The sequence below is a fragment of the Cimex lectularius genome, unplaced genomic scaffold, assembly GCF_000648675.2.
Source record: "Cimex lectularius strain Harlan isolate CLEC.00 unplaced genomic scaffold, Clec_2.1 scaffold145, whole genome shotgun sequence".
NCBI classification, from domain to species: domain Eukaryota; kingdom Metazoa; phylum Arthropoda; class Insecta; order Hemiptera; family Cimicidae; genus Cimex; species Cimex lectularius.
In genome coordinates, this window is record NW_019392922.1 from 183,683 (window position 1) to 198,758 (window position 15,076).

The window sequence follows — 15,076 nt, forward strand, 5'->3', positions numbered from 1 at the left end:
TAAGTGGTAGAGCAACGGCGTATCTAGCCGAAGATCGTGGGTTCGAATCCCGCTCATGACACTGACTTTTTTTATCTCAACAGAAAACCTTAATTAATTGTAAGATATTAATTGGTCAAACGGACCACGAAATTAGTGAAATTAATTAAAATGAGTGTGTACAACCTTTGCCACTACTATGGAGTAGATAAACTTGCTAAAGTGTTTTAGTAGATATATGAGCGATCCTTAGTCCACCGAAAACAGGGCGAAACTAAACGGACCAGGATGATCAGAGACGGCAACAAAATCAATTATTGAATCGTCTCTCTCGTCGAATACTTGTAAAAATATAAATTTCACCTTTTTGTTTTTAATTTATGTAAGTTACTTTATAAAATCGAAGAAGGCCATTGTTTATTCCGTGAATTGGTTTATCAAACAGTATAAATTAAAATTTTGACAAATAGCGTGTTAGATTTATTTAAATATTAAATTCACTATTTTTCGTGGTCCGCTTGACCAATTATATCATTCAATTAATTAAGGTTTTAAATTGAGATTAAAAAAGTCAAAAGTAAGTACAAAAATGTAAAAAAGTCAGTGTCACTAGCGGGATTCGAACCCACGACCTTCGGCTTGATACGCCGCTACTCTACCACTTAATCTATGGTGACTTCGGCGGGAAAATTCAAAATAAAATTATACTTAAGGAAAATAGTCGAAAAAACAATCTGGCACTACTGGTAAGATATATTTTGTGTTATTCCTGTTAGATTTGATTTTTTTACTGAAGGTTGATTTGCTAGTTTTGGTTGATATTTAATTTTCTTTAGTACATTAAAAACAAAGCGGAACTAAGCGGACCAAGAAAATCAGAGGCGACTTTTTTATCTCAACTAAAAACCTTAAGGAATTTAATATAGTATTTTTCTCTTCGGTCATTTTACAAATAGCATCACGGGCTATGTTTCACCCTGGCCGAATATTTAAAATGTGTGGTTTTAGTTGTTCCAGTGGCTGTTTTCTTTTCAAAGCATAAACATTAATTAACATGGAAACGATTTGTTTATCATCCAAGGTTCACGTCAGACGGTCGTCAACGGCCGAGAGGGACGCGGAGCAAGGTCGACTTTTGTGACTCCCAAGCCAACGCTTTTTCACCGACACGGCTGTTAAATAATCTATTTATAAACTATTATGACCGTTTGGTTGAAATTTCACGAATGTTTCTTGAATAGATAAAAGGGAAATCTATTAAAAATTGGTACACGTCATCACGATCCTGGAGATCGACGAGCGTGACAATAGAGGCTACTAATGCATAGAAGCAACGAGAATTATTCCCTACAACTGTGTCAATGAATTCTTCTCTTTCTCTCTTTTTCTCTACACCCTGCATAACAATGAAATGTCGAAAGCTGGAATTGAAGGTGTTCTCCGAAAGATTTGTGGATCACGGCCAGGTGTGATTCGAATCGAATTATATCGGTTTGGACCGTTGAGAGACATATCGATACGGGCTCCCACGTTTTTTTATATGTGATTTTACTATTTTCATGGTAGGTTTTACACGATGCTTTTCGACCGGTCGAGGTGTGGCTTACCCGCGGGTAAAAAGTAGTCGAAAGAAGCGTTAAGCAGGAAGAAACTGACAGAGAGATGGCCCGAAAGAAGAGGAACGAGTTTGTCAAAGAAAGCTGGTTCCCTATTCACTTGCACAATCCTGACCTATACGGTGGAATGCTAAAAAGCGTAGGGGAAGAATAAGCCTCGTGGTATACCGGGTGCTTTTAATAAAAAGACATAAAACCCGACCGGGGCATCGCAGTTGCTCAACTGTTAACCCGGTTAGATATGCAGGTGAACGTAACATCTTCACGCGTTCTTTCTCGTCTCTCTTTCGAAACGCATCGTACCCTTGAGGACCTGTTTTAAATGACACTAATAGAAAGCCCATCCGAGGGTATTTTCATCGTACGTTTAGCCTTTTTATTTTCATATTTGATTTGAAATGCTTGATGGTTTCACCGTTGAAACCGAAGGTTTCGGCAAGCAAGGTCGACATGGCGAGTAACCATCCTCAAGAATCGAATAATCGCTGTTATTTTCAATTGCACAACATTTACTCTGCAAATGATGCGATTTATTTGGAGGTGATCGCTTTCGGTCATCGGGAGTGATTTTTGTGCGCGTATTCCCTTTGGCAGTTACGTAAAAACGACTAAACTTGGCCTGACATTTTGCGGATTTGTCAAACGGCTCTTTGCCGTCTAAACGTCTTTCTTGTGTCCCAAATAAAGAAATACCTGGAAACGTTGGAATACGTTGAATATAATAAATGTTATTTAAAAAAAACAACATAAAATGTAAAATCGGCAATAGAGCATAAAGGTGAACAAGATGTTCTAAATTAATCCCCGGTTTTTGATCAATTGTAAAATTTTATTCATATTCCACACTGTCCCACTTTTTTTTTAAACAGAAAACCGTATTTATTTATTTATAAATGATCACAGTATGGCCATCCTCTTCATAATAATTTTAAAAAAATACATTATATTTCTCTTCAAAAATTAGTATAACTTCGAGTCAAATTTTCTAAAATGTTTACATTTATTGTGATAAAAAAAACGCTTCCAGGCAAAACCAAAAACCTTTTACTCCTACATGTCCTGAGACTAGGGATGACAATCTTTAATCAATATATCGATATATCGGTTTTCCGATATATCGAAAACTGTATATCGGCTTCACCGATATATCGTGAAAATATATCAATATATCGATATAATTTTAGGTACATTTCGATTATTTTATAATATCCATATGAGCTAGCCCAACTGTAAGAAAAGAACGATATTAGTAACGGTATAAATATACTCATGGTCAAGAATAATTATATAATTCTTATAAGTAGTAATAAAAAATATAAAATAANAGAGAGAGAGAGAGAGAGAGAGAGAGAGAGAGAGAGATAGATAGATAGATAGATAGATAGATAGATTTCGGTTATAAAAATTAAGTTTTTTAAGCCTTTCGAGCAAGGGGCGTCGGTGGTTGTACGGTTTAGGCGTTGACACGGCGCTCGTCACTGTAAGGTAAAGGTCCCGGGTTCGAATCCAGCAGCCCGACATACTTACAAGTGGGCTTTTTTCGAAAACACCGGCATCCTGACGGTTTATATGACCTCTGCTGTTGCGAACCGTCGTAAAAAAAAAGTTCATTTATTTGTTTTAACGTATACCAAAACATTTCCGTAAGTTTTACGGCTAAATTTTTCTAATGGTACCCTATCATCAGATGAAAGTTTAAAAATCACTTCTCAAAACTCTTGAGCCAACTATTTAAAGCTACATTCGAATTTTTTCCAAAACTTCGAAATTATGGTTTATTTGACCCATATTTACTTCTACCACAACACTTTCGCACAAAACCAATATGACACCACAAGAATAGTACCACACTTTTTGCTCTGAAGATGACCACTAATAAAGGCTGAAACGACGCATGCAAAAAAGCATGTTTTACAAGTTGGCACTTGTTTTCCTTTTTCCAAACAACACTTTTTTGACTTTTTCTCGGGGAAGGTACCATGATATAAACATGTTTGAAAATTGTGCGCAGAAACGTAGATGCAGATGCCGATGCCTACGCACCAGGCAGATGAAAAGTCAGATTTACCCTGGTTTTATACCAGACGGCAGTCTCTAATCCAATTTGACGAACTGTCAGGGATATTTTTTTAAATCATATATCCAATAATAAATCAGAAAAATGTATAGTCAAGTTTTTGTAAATTATTTTTGTCGTAAATAAAAAATGAAAATATCGATAAATTTCAACGAATATATCGACATATTTCAATTATTTACGGTCAATTATATCGATAAAAATATACTCGATATATGTAGAAATATATCGATATGTATGATATATCAATATATCGTTGCCATCCCTACCTGAGACCCAGCAGTAACTTTATTTTGCATTTCATTGCAATTTAGTTTTGCAATTCAGCACCATCTTCGAGCTAATGATTTTAAACTTGTTGATGTTTAAAAGCGCTAAACGAGGTCAAATCATTCAGACGTCGTTACTACCGACTAAGTTGTTGGAAAAGATTAACACGAAAATATTGGTAAATATTGAATTCCAATTCAAAACGTTGAAAAAATAGATCAAATCTAAACAAATAGAAAAATTAAAGATGAGATGATGTATCGACCTGCTGTTGAACAACTAGGAAAAAAGGATCTTAGGCGAGGTCACAACAGAACGATAATTCTTTAAGTTTTGCCGAGATTTCGACGTTTATATCGTCATCATCAGAGCTTTAACTAATATACATATAAGGACATGCCTCTTTTTTTTTTTAATAAAATTCTTTTTTCTCAAGTACATTTGAATATCACAGTTAAAATTAATGAAGCTTTTTTTAAATATTTTGTTCTATATATAGATAACTTAAATTAAAGTGCTAACTTTTACCACAAGGGAGAGACATGAGGCTCAGGTGGCTTTTTTGAAACGTTCGTGAAATAAGTGTATTAGTAGCGAGAAATTTGATTTTTTCAAAGTTGAAAAACTTACTATGCTGCTGAAAAACTGCTATTTCCAAACCTAGAGACCAGCAAATTTCAGAAAACGTACTCCATTTAATATACTTTTTAGGGTGTAATTTCTTTATTAATTACTTTTTTCAAAGATGAAGAAATTGATGGAGGAAAGGAAAAAACCACGGCTGACGTATTGGTAAGATGGAAAATGAAAAACAAAAAAAATTTTGAATGAATTCATAAACTTTTTTTAAAATTTGGGTTCGAAAGCGAAATAGTGCAAGTATTTACTTATTTACCAACACGACTGCAACTTTGATTAAAGAATTATTGTATTATTATTCTCCAGAATAAAAAAGTTTTAACATTCAAAACGTTTTTAGTTATCTATGTGATATCTTGTTAACACTATGGCTACTTTTTCTAATGAAGAATACTCTGATATACAGGGTTTCGCGAGTTTAATGCGACGGCAGCTCGTCGAAAATACATTGCGGAGGTTGGAGAGCATTTCGAATCAAAATTTTAAAAAACGTTTAATAAATTCATTCAAAATTTTCTTAAATTTTTTATTTTTCATTATTATTAATCTTTCCACCTTACCAATCCTTCAACCACGGTTTTTCTATTCCTTCATCAATTTCTTCATCGTTGAAAAAAGTAATTAAAAAAGCAATTGCACCACTAAAAAAGATATTAAATGGAGTACGTTTTCTGAAATTTGCTGTCTCTATGTTTGGAAATAGTAGTTTAGAATCACCATAGTAAGTTTTTCAACTTTGAAATTTTTTTTTCAAAGTTCTCGCTACTAAAACGCTTATTTCACGAAGGTTTAAAAGTTTAGTATTGATCACATCTTATTGGAAATTTAACGTAGATTTCAAAGCTATCAACGGATTTGTCCAAAACCTTTTAGTTTTGGAGTTGTCATTGTTTATTTGAAGCAAGGTAGTGAAATCTTAAAAATTCATAAAAAAAGGAATAACAACGAAACTGTTGAGATTCGGGCCATAGTTAATTAGGACTTTTTGCTTTTTGGTTCCATTTTTAAATGTAGAATCTCCTGGCAAAGTTTGTAACACCCTGTATATATATTACTAGATTTGAATACGATGTCAATTCAATATAATTCAATTTTTAATAAAACGTAAGATTGTATAAAATATACTGTTGTCGCTATCTTTAAATTAGTTTGCTTCACGTAATAATTTATTAAAGTTTAATTTGGGCTAGAAACTGGAATAGTGCAATTGTTAACTTATTTATCAACACGACTGCAAATTTAATTAAAGGATTATTGTATTATTATTTCCCGGGATAAAAGAGTTTTATGATCCAAAACGTTTTTAGCGCATTCATTCAAAATTTCCTTATGTCTTTTATTTTTTCTTCATCGTCTTTGAAAAACTTTAATTAAAAAAGCAATTTCACCACTAACGAGGATATTAAATGGAGTACCTTTGATGAAATTTGGTGGTCTCTAGGTTTGGAAATAGTAGTTTAGAATCACTATATTGAGTTTTTCAACTTTGAAAAAAAAGTTTTTTTATGTTCTGGCTAATAAAACACTCATTTCACATTTTATTTGAAGTTTAACGCAGTTTCACTGGTATCTAGCTTTTAGTTTTTGGATTTATCATCGTTTATGTGAAGCAAGGTCGTGAATCTTAAAAAATCAGAAAAAGGGAAATAACTCCGAAACTGTTGAGATTCGGACCATAGTTAATTAGGACTTTTTGGTCCTTTTTGAATGTAAAATCTACTGGCAAAGTTTGTAACACGAGTAGCCGAACACCCTGATTAATTACTCATGTTTGGTCTGGGGGTGGCGTTTTCCTTCCCCCTGAATTCTTCGAACTGCAGCTAATAATTTATACTGTTTAATTGGCAAGATTTACTTCCTTTAAAAGTTTAATATGGATCGCATCTTATTTGAAATTTAACGTAGTTTTCACTGGGATCAACTTTTTAATTTTTGGATTTATCATCGTTTATGCGAAACAAGGTCGTAAAATATTAAAAAATCAAAAGAAGGAAAATAACTCCGAAACTGTTGGGATTCAGACCATAGTTAATTAGGACTTTTTGGTCCTTTTTAAATGTAAAATCTACTGGCAAAGTTTGTAACACGAGTAGCCGAATACCCTGATTAATTACTCTTGTTTGGTCTGGGGTGGCGTTTTCCTTCCCCCTGAATTCTTCGAACTGCAGCTAATAATTTATACTGTTTAATTGGCAAGATTTACTTCCTTTAAAAGTTTAATATGGATCGCATCTTATTTGAAATTTAACGTAGTTTTCACTGGGATCAACTTTTTAATTTTTGGATTTATCATCGTTTATGTGAAACAAGGTCGTAAAATCTTAAAAAAATCAGAAGAAGGAAAATAACTCTGAAACTGTTGGGATTCAGACCATAGTTAATTAGGACTTTCTGGTCCTTTTTGAATGTAAAATCTACTGGCAAAGTTTGTAACACGAGTAGCGGAATATCCTGTGTAATTACTCATGTTTGGTCTGAGGGTGGCGTTTTTCGTCCACCTGAATACTTCAACCTGTAGCTCATAATTTATCATTTTTAATTGGCAAAATTAGATGGTTTAATAATGAAACAATAGCCTTGCCCTTACGACTGGCGATATATTTGTTTTTATTGGATTAATGATACCGTTAGGCAAAGAGAACATACCGCCGAAACACCGCAATATGTCAAAACCCCGGGCTGACATTTCGTCTGAACTTCGTTTGAAATCGTACGATGGCTTTTTAAAAGCAGATTTATCGAGCCCGTATGCCTTTTCCCATTCGGCAAAGACGATTAATTCATCACTTCTGGCATTTCCGATGGTGATTCATACGTCTCGGCCGTGTGGATATGTATCTGAGCAACGCCCACGGAGGGCCGAAAAACATTTTCGATATTGATTACTCACCGGGCCAACAGAGCAGAAATTATTCTTTACAGTCGCCCTTGAATTGGATTTTGTTTTATTACGGCCCCTTTTGAATTATTCAACGTTTGTCGTGAAAACTGTTAAAACAACAATATTTGGCATGATTCCTCATGAGCAGAGACCGGATTTTCATGCAGTCAAACTTGCCCAAATATTTTATAAAATATGCAGTTGAAAGCCCTCAAATATACAATAATATGCAATATTAATACGTTAAAGTATAAAATGATATGCAGTAAACAAGTTTTTTCGAGAGGTCTGTGCGTTATGTCAGTTTTATACACTTGCAATTTTTCATATCGAAAACATAATTGTCGGAGTGTAATATTAAAATACTAGGTTTATTTATTCCAAAAGTTTGGTCTACATGTGTACATCTAAACATATATAAGTAATACAAACAAAAAAGACTCATTCGTAAAAAATTGAGCATAATAAAAAATCACAAGCTTATAATTAAATTAAATGTTCAAAATATCCATCTTGAAGAAGCCGGGCATCGTTTCCTAACAGATTTTTACTATTCTTAAGAGTACAGGATGGATCCTTTCTATGATGTCCTTAGATATGACAGGAATTGGAATGGACATCATTTTAAAAAAAATCCCATTTCATTTTTAGTTTTTTCTTATGCTCAATTTTGTACCAAAGAGTCTTTTTTCTGTATTTGATGAAATTGAACACGTCATGGGCAAACACGAATTAAGGGAGATAAATGCAAATGGAAAAATTCTGGTAAATTTCTGCACGAGTGGGATCTGGTTTTGGGGGTACCACTTTCCCCCATAAGTGCTGCCATAAGTTCACGTAGGACCTAACCATTCTAAAATAAACCAGATAAATCACATAGCCATCTCTCGCAAATTCAAAAGATCTATTACTGACTTTGGAAATAAAAAAGGTGTGGATGGCAGATCTGATCACCACTTGCTCCAAACCATTTTCCAAATGAAGATAGTATCGGCTTATAAAAAATATTTTTAATTAAGGTTTCAATTAAAAAACTAATGACTTTGATTTTTAATGCTCTTTCCATTGACGTGTCAAATTTACAGTAGGAAATATTTTTCGAGATATGGAGGCTTTATCAAAAATGTGAAAAGTTAAGTAACACGAAAAATGAAATATAACGAATACCTTTGAGGATCGGACTATTGACAATAGGAACTTTTTAGTCCTATTTGACATGTAGAATAACATCCTGAACCTCTTTTTTAGCTCTGTCATGTCCTTATAGGTTTGATGATTCAAGTCGAGGCTGACCGATGTAGCCCAAACGAGAGGAAAATAGGCAAGTCTAAAAAAAGTGACCAGTTTCTCTACCACCAATCAAAGGGCATCGTTTCCTGACAGAGTTTTACTCTTCTTAAGAGCACAGGATGGATCCTTTCTATGTCCTTAGATGTGACAGGGATGGAATTCATTTTTTAAAAATTCCCATTTTATTTCATTTTTAGTTTTTTTTTATGCTCAATACAGTACCAAAGAGTCTTTTTTCTTTATTTGGTGGAATTAAACATATCATGGACAAACATGGATTAAGCGAGAAAAATAAAAATGGAAAAATTCTGGTAAATTGTTTAACTGAGTGGGATCTGGTTTTCGGGGTACCATCTTCCCTCATAAGCACAGACCGGATTTTTATGCAGTAAAACTCGCCAAAATATACTATAAAATATGCAGTTGAAAACCCTCAAATATACAATAATATGTAATATTAATACGTTAAAATATACAATGATATGCAGGAAACCAGTTTTTTTTCCAAAGGTCTGTGCGTTATGTCAGTTTTATAAACTTGCAATTTTTTCACATCAAATACGTAATTGTCGGAGTGTGGTATTAAAACAATTAGGTTTGTTTATTACGAGGCTTTATTCCAAAAATATGGTCTACATATGTGTAATGTAAGTAAACAAAAAAAGACTCTTTCGTACAAAATTGGACATAAGGAAAAATCACAGGCTTATAATTAAATTAAATGTTCAAAATATCCATTTTCTTGAAGTTTCCTGACAGGGTTTCACTACTCTTAAGAGCGCAGGATGGATCCTTTCGATGATGTCCTTAGATGCGACAGGAATTGGAATGGACTTCATTTTTAAAAAATTCCCATTTTATTTCATTTTTAGTTTTTTTCTTATGCTCAATTTAATACCAAAGAGTCTTTTTTCTGTATTTGGTGGAATTGAAGACATCATGAGCAAACACGAATTAAGGGAGATAAATGAAAATGGAAAAATTCTGATAAATTTCTGTACTGAGTGGGATCTGGTTTTCGCGTACCATCTTCCCTCATAAGCAGCGACCGGATTTTTATGCATTAAAACTCGCCAAAATATGCTAGTTGAAAACCCTGAAATATGCAAAAATATGCAGTAAACAGTTTTTTTGAGTATCATAGTAACTTTAAAAAGAAATATAGATAATTAAACGAAATATATATTAAAACTCTTTAAAACTAAAAATAATTTTAAAAAAATTAAATAGCTATCCCAACTATAAAGGCTTTTTTATACCGATGGGTCCAAAAATGAAATTGGTGTAGCGTGTGGGATATTTCCTGATGGGTACAACCTCAGCTGGTCTCTATCGAATGAGGCTTGCATACACACAGCCGAACTTCATGCAATCAGAATTGAGCATTATAAAGGAATCGCAAGGAATTTGTAATGCCATTATACGCTCTGATTCGAAGAATGGTCTCGAAGCCATCAAAAATAATTTCTCGGTTGACCAATCTTAGAAATTCACAAATATCTCTATCCCTTTAGGCAAATGCTCAATCTTTCAAGTGATTGAAAGGAGTTACTAGGTAAACAATTTTTTTGACAAATATCAGATAGCTCTCCTGTAGGAAGTCTAGCGATCTTTCTGGTAACGTTTCTGTGACATTTCTACATTTGTAGCCCCTCCACGCGTGGTGAAAAGGATTTAAAACACTCTCTGTCATACCCAAACATTCAATCATTGCCTAGCCATGTGTGGCTTTCAGAGTATTCGATATTCCGCTGAAAACCCGCTCTCATTCATGATAATAAATACATTCATACTTTATATACAATTAAAATATACATTTGCACAATGAGTCTAAAATACTGACCTAGATTAGTGGGTTTATGGTGTACTTGATATTCTACCACAGACCTACCCACGCATACACTTATATCAAACAAATAAATACATTCACTCAAGCGGCAACCACTCACTCTATAAGTACAGCTAAGAATGCGGATCCACTGGCGCATTTAATATTACGACAGTGCCTCCGCCCATTCACTCTACAAGAAGCACCTAGCCTAATACTAACCTAAATCGGTGGGTCTGTGTAGTACTCGATATTCCTACACTACCCACCCACACGCACTCACCTTCGCGCCAATAAATACATTCATTCTGCACAATACACACAAAGAGAAAACTAACCATGAGTACTCGATATTCCTACATTACACACCCATACACACTCACTTTCGCGCCAATAAATACATTCATTCTACACAAAACACACAAAGAGAAAACTAACCAAGTTCGGTGGGTCTGTTGAGTACTCGATATTCCTACACTACCCACCCACAAACATTCACTTTCGCGCCAATAAATACATTCATTCTACACAAAACACACAAAGAGAAAACTAACCAAGTTCGGTGGGTCTGTTGAGTACTCGATATTCCTACATTACACACCCATACACACTCACTTTCGCGCCAATAAATACATTCATTCTACACAAAACACACAACGAGAAAACTAACCAAGTTCGGTGGGTCTGTTGAGTACTCGATATTCCTATACTACCCACCCACACGCACTCACTTTCGCGCCAATAAATACATTCATTCTACACAAAACACACAAATAGAAAACTAACCAAGTTCGGTGGTTCTGTGGGGAACTCGATATTCCGCCTACTACCCACCCAAACACACTCACTTTCGCGCCAATAGATACATTCATTCTACATAAAACACACAAAGAGAAAACTAACCAAGTTCGGTGGTTCTGTGGGGTACTCGATATTCCTCCCACTACCCACCCACACGCACTCACTTTCGCGCCAATAAATACACTCACCGCAGGAAAGGAAAAAACACTCGTGGAAAAACATCAAAGGCGACCATACACATCAATTTGCTTCAGATATTCCATTAATTTTTTACTGCCGTCATTGTTGTGCTGTACTGAAATTTTTTGGAATTTATAGTGAGATTTAGGCCTTTTCCCAAATTGTTATACCATTGAATGTTTAATCTGCTCGTGCTTCAATAAGAGTTGTGCCTGCAAGATTTCTTTCTTTTTTTCAGGAATTTTTGATGCAGCCGGAGCTGAAAAATGAAATAGAAAAAAAAATTGCGGGGTAATAAACTACTATAAAATCGCAATTTAAATAAGAAATAGAGCTCCCTCCAATAAAAAGAGGATAAAAAAATTAAGTGGTTTTGTTTTATTATTATTGTTGTTAAGTAGCATTAGAGTATTTATACTATTTGAATGGAATAACAAATGGATGACGATGAGCTCTCATGTTTATGAGAAATGTGTAAATTATGGAACAAAAATTCGAAATTCTAATTGAAAACAGGAATAAATTTTATAATTTAAAATTTAACCTACGGCTTCCTAGATACATGATTCGGATAGATGATTCCCTCGGTCGTACGTGGTGGCAAACAAAATATACAACTGCATAAAAATCCGGTCTCTAACTCATGAGGAAGTCTCGAGTCCAGACCCGTTCAGAAGAGTTAAAAAGCGAAACTAATTGACAAAATGAAATCGAGGCTCCTTTGATTGTTTCACTTCCTCACGACGACAATACACGGCGCATCAATGGACGTCCTTCGTCTTGAAAAATGCCATTTATTTTAATTAAAACAGAAGATAAAAGAAATAACCGGAAAAGAAAGTCGATATTTAGGCGCGAGTACGAAGATGGCGATTATTGACACCTCTTCCTGCTGGCAAAGTTCCATGCAAATTTATTAGTACCTTTTTGAAGGTATTAACATGAGGAAGTTTTCACTTAATGAGTGGTCAAATGGCCGATTTATATTCAAACGAAATTCTTTAAACATCGCCTTTTGATATTTACGAGCTTAATAAGAAAAAATTCAAAATGGGTATTTATAGTCTCATTTGTCTGCATTGTCGAGATTATCGACGGTGATAGCTGACAGGATCTGTGTCAACCTGTCGTGTCACTGCGTGCTGAATTATTAATGCGCCCTGGGGGACATTTCGAAACGCGTTTTCACGTTTGTGTGTCGAACTGTATTTTTTTCCCTGTCCTATTGTCTATTTAACATGGAGAAAAACGCTTAAGTGATTCGACAGCGGATTTCGGATTAACGGAACTGAGTGTGTGTGTGTGTGTGTGTGTGTGTGTGTGTGTGTGTGTGTGTGTGTGTGTGTGTGTGTGTGTGTGTGTTTTATTTGTTCATCAGGCTCCACTATATTAAGTATTCCAAGACAACAATAACATAATTGAAATCACAAACCATATTTACAATATAAAAATAAAGTAATACTACGGATTCTTTTTTTTCGCTCAATATTATCTTAACTCCTAATATCTTTCAATTAATTAAGGTTTTTAGTTGAGATAAAAAAGTCGATGTCACGAGCGGGATTTGAACCCACGACCTTCGGCTAGAACGCTGCTGCTCTACCACTTGAGCTATCGTGACTTCGATCCACTCGGACACCAACTTCCAATTTCAACCCCATCTTTTGAATTTTCCCTCCTCTTTGCCAGTATTAATTGCTATGATTTTGCTGTATTATAAATTATATTTAACTTATATTTTGTCTTATTGACTCTGCTGTTGTATAATTGCTTCTGGAATTGTATTTTGTTTATGTTTAAAATGCCTCGAAAACGACAACAAACGACAAAACTGACCTGCTGTTGTTCAACAATTGGTAGGATCAGATTGGACATAGGACAACATCCCCGATCCTACCAAATATATTGTTGAAGGATGTGCTAATATAAAATATACCAATTATTCAGAAATCGTGAGATGCGGTAGGTTTCAGAAAAACATTTTCTTTATCGTGCCAACGTTTCGATCTTTATTGAGATCATCTTCAGGGCCTGGGATATACAAACATGGTTTACATTTAACAAATACATGTAGGATGTGGAAAAAAGTGAATTTATACAATGCAAAATATTTTTTTTTATATTCAATCAAAGTATTTCTACTCACTCAAAGTGTTTGTCTTCTGTCTAATTGTGCCATTCTTGCGTGTCGTGTTGAGAGTGCCAGTATAAACATAAAACAGCAAAATCTCACTGGCGCTTTCAAAGAGACACGCAAGAATGGCACAATTACACCGAAGACAAACACTTTGAGTGAGTAGAAATACTTTGATGGAATATAAAAAATATTACAATTAATTAAGGTTTTTAGTTGAGATGAAAAAAAGTCAATGGCACGAGAGGGATTCGAACCCACGACCTTCGGCTGGATACGCCGCTGCTCCACCATCTGAGCTATCGTGACCTCGATCCACTCGGACACTACCTTCCCATCTCAACCCCACCTTTTGAATTTTCCCTCCTTTTTTTGCCATTTTTCAAATGTCTTGGGTTGAAAATGTTGTATTTGTATGTGTCCGAGTGGATCGAAGTTACGATAGTCCAACTGGTTAGAGCAGCGCCGTATTCAACCGAAGGTCGTCAGTTCGAATCCCGCTCGTGACACTAATTTTTTCATTTCGACCAAAACCTTACATAAAAAGATTAATTTTTGAAACCATTCATTTCTGCGGATATCCAAAAACAAACATTTAAAGGGAGTTAACATCCCCTAAGATGTCACTCTTCTAGAACTTTCAATTTTTTGTAAAAGAAACAGTAAATCTTTCAGAAAATGCTAAATTTAAAATTTGTAAAGAAACTAAATTTGTAACCTCTTCTTTAATGACAACGAAACAAAATGCAGAAATTTTATGCGAGATTGTATGAGGGAAAATTTGAAATGTTGTATTTGTATGTGTCCGAGTGGATCGAAGTTACGATAGCTCAAGTGGTAGAGCAGCGGCGTACTGAGCCGAAGGTCGTGGGTTCGAATCCCACTCGTGTCAATAACTTTTTCATCCCAACCAAGACCTTAGATAAAATGTACAATAAGTGAAATATGTAATATTAATATTCTTACTAAAATTCAAAGGAGGGGTTGTGCTAATTACAAGATATACCAATGATACCAACAGAAGAGCATTTCCAATTCATTTTTGCAGTAATGGTTGTTTTTGCACTTTTTTCACTTTTTCAACGTGCTTAAATCGATTTTCACAATTTTTTTATTAATCGATTTTCCACTGAAACTATTGATTATTATTGTGCGTTGGTAAAAATATTGAAATAACACCGTTACTTCTTAACCTTGTAATAAAAGAAACTAAATTATTGTTAATAATTAAATTTTTATCGTGATATCAACTCAATTAATTTTACATTAGTAAATAGATGTTGGAGAATAGGTTATTTGGTTTATTTTGCATTCTTGGTAAGATAAGTGCTTTAAAAATTCTAAATATATTTACAATATCCATTAGTTTGTCCCTTATCTT

At 34.4% G+C, this 15,076-nt stretch overlaps 1 protein-coding gene and 1 non-coding gene across 2 annotated transcripts in view; both read left to right on the forward strand.

Annotated features, from left to right (window-relative positions):
* LOC106669188 overlaps nucleotides 1-15,076 on the forward strand; it is a 69,314-nt gene that overhangs the window by 19,042 nt on the left and 35,196 nt on the right. The window lies entirely within an intron of this gene.
* On the forward strand, nucleotides 14,515-14,587 carry Trnas-acu. Its single transcript has one exon. It is a non-coding gene; the product is annotated as a tRNA-Ser (tRNA).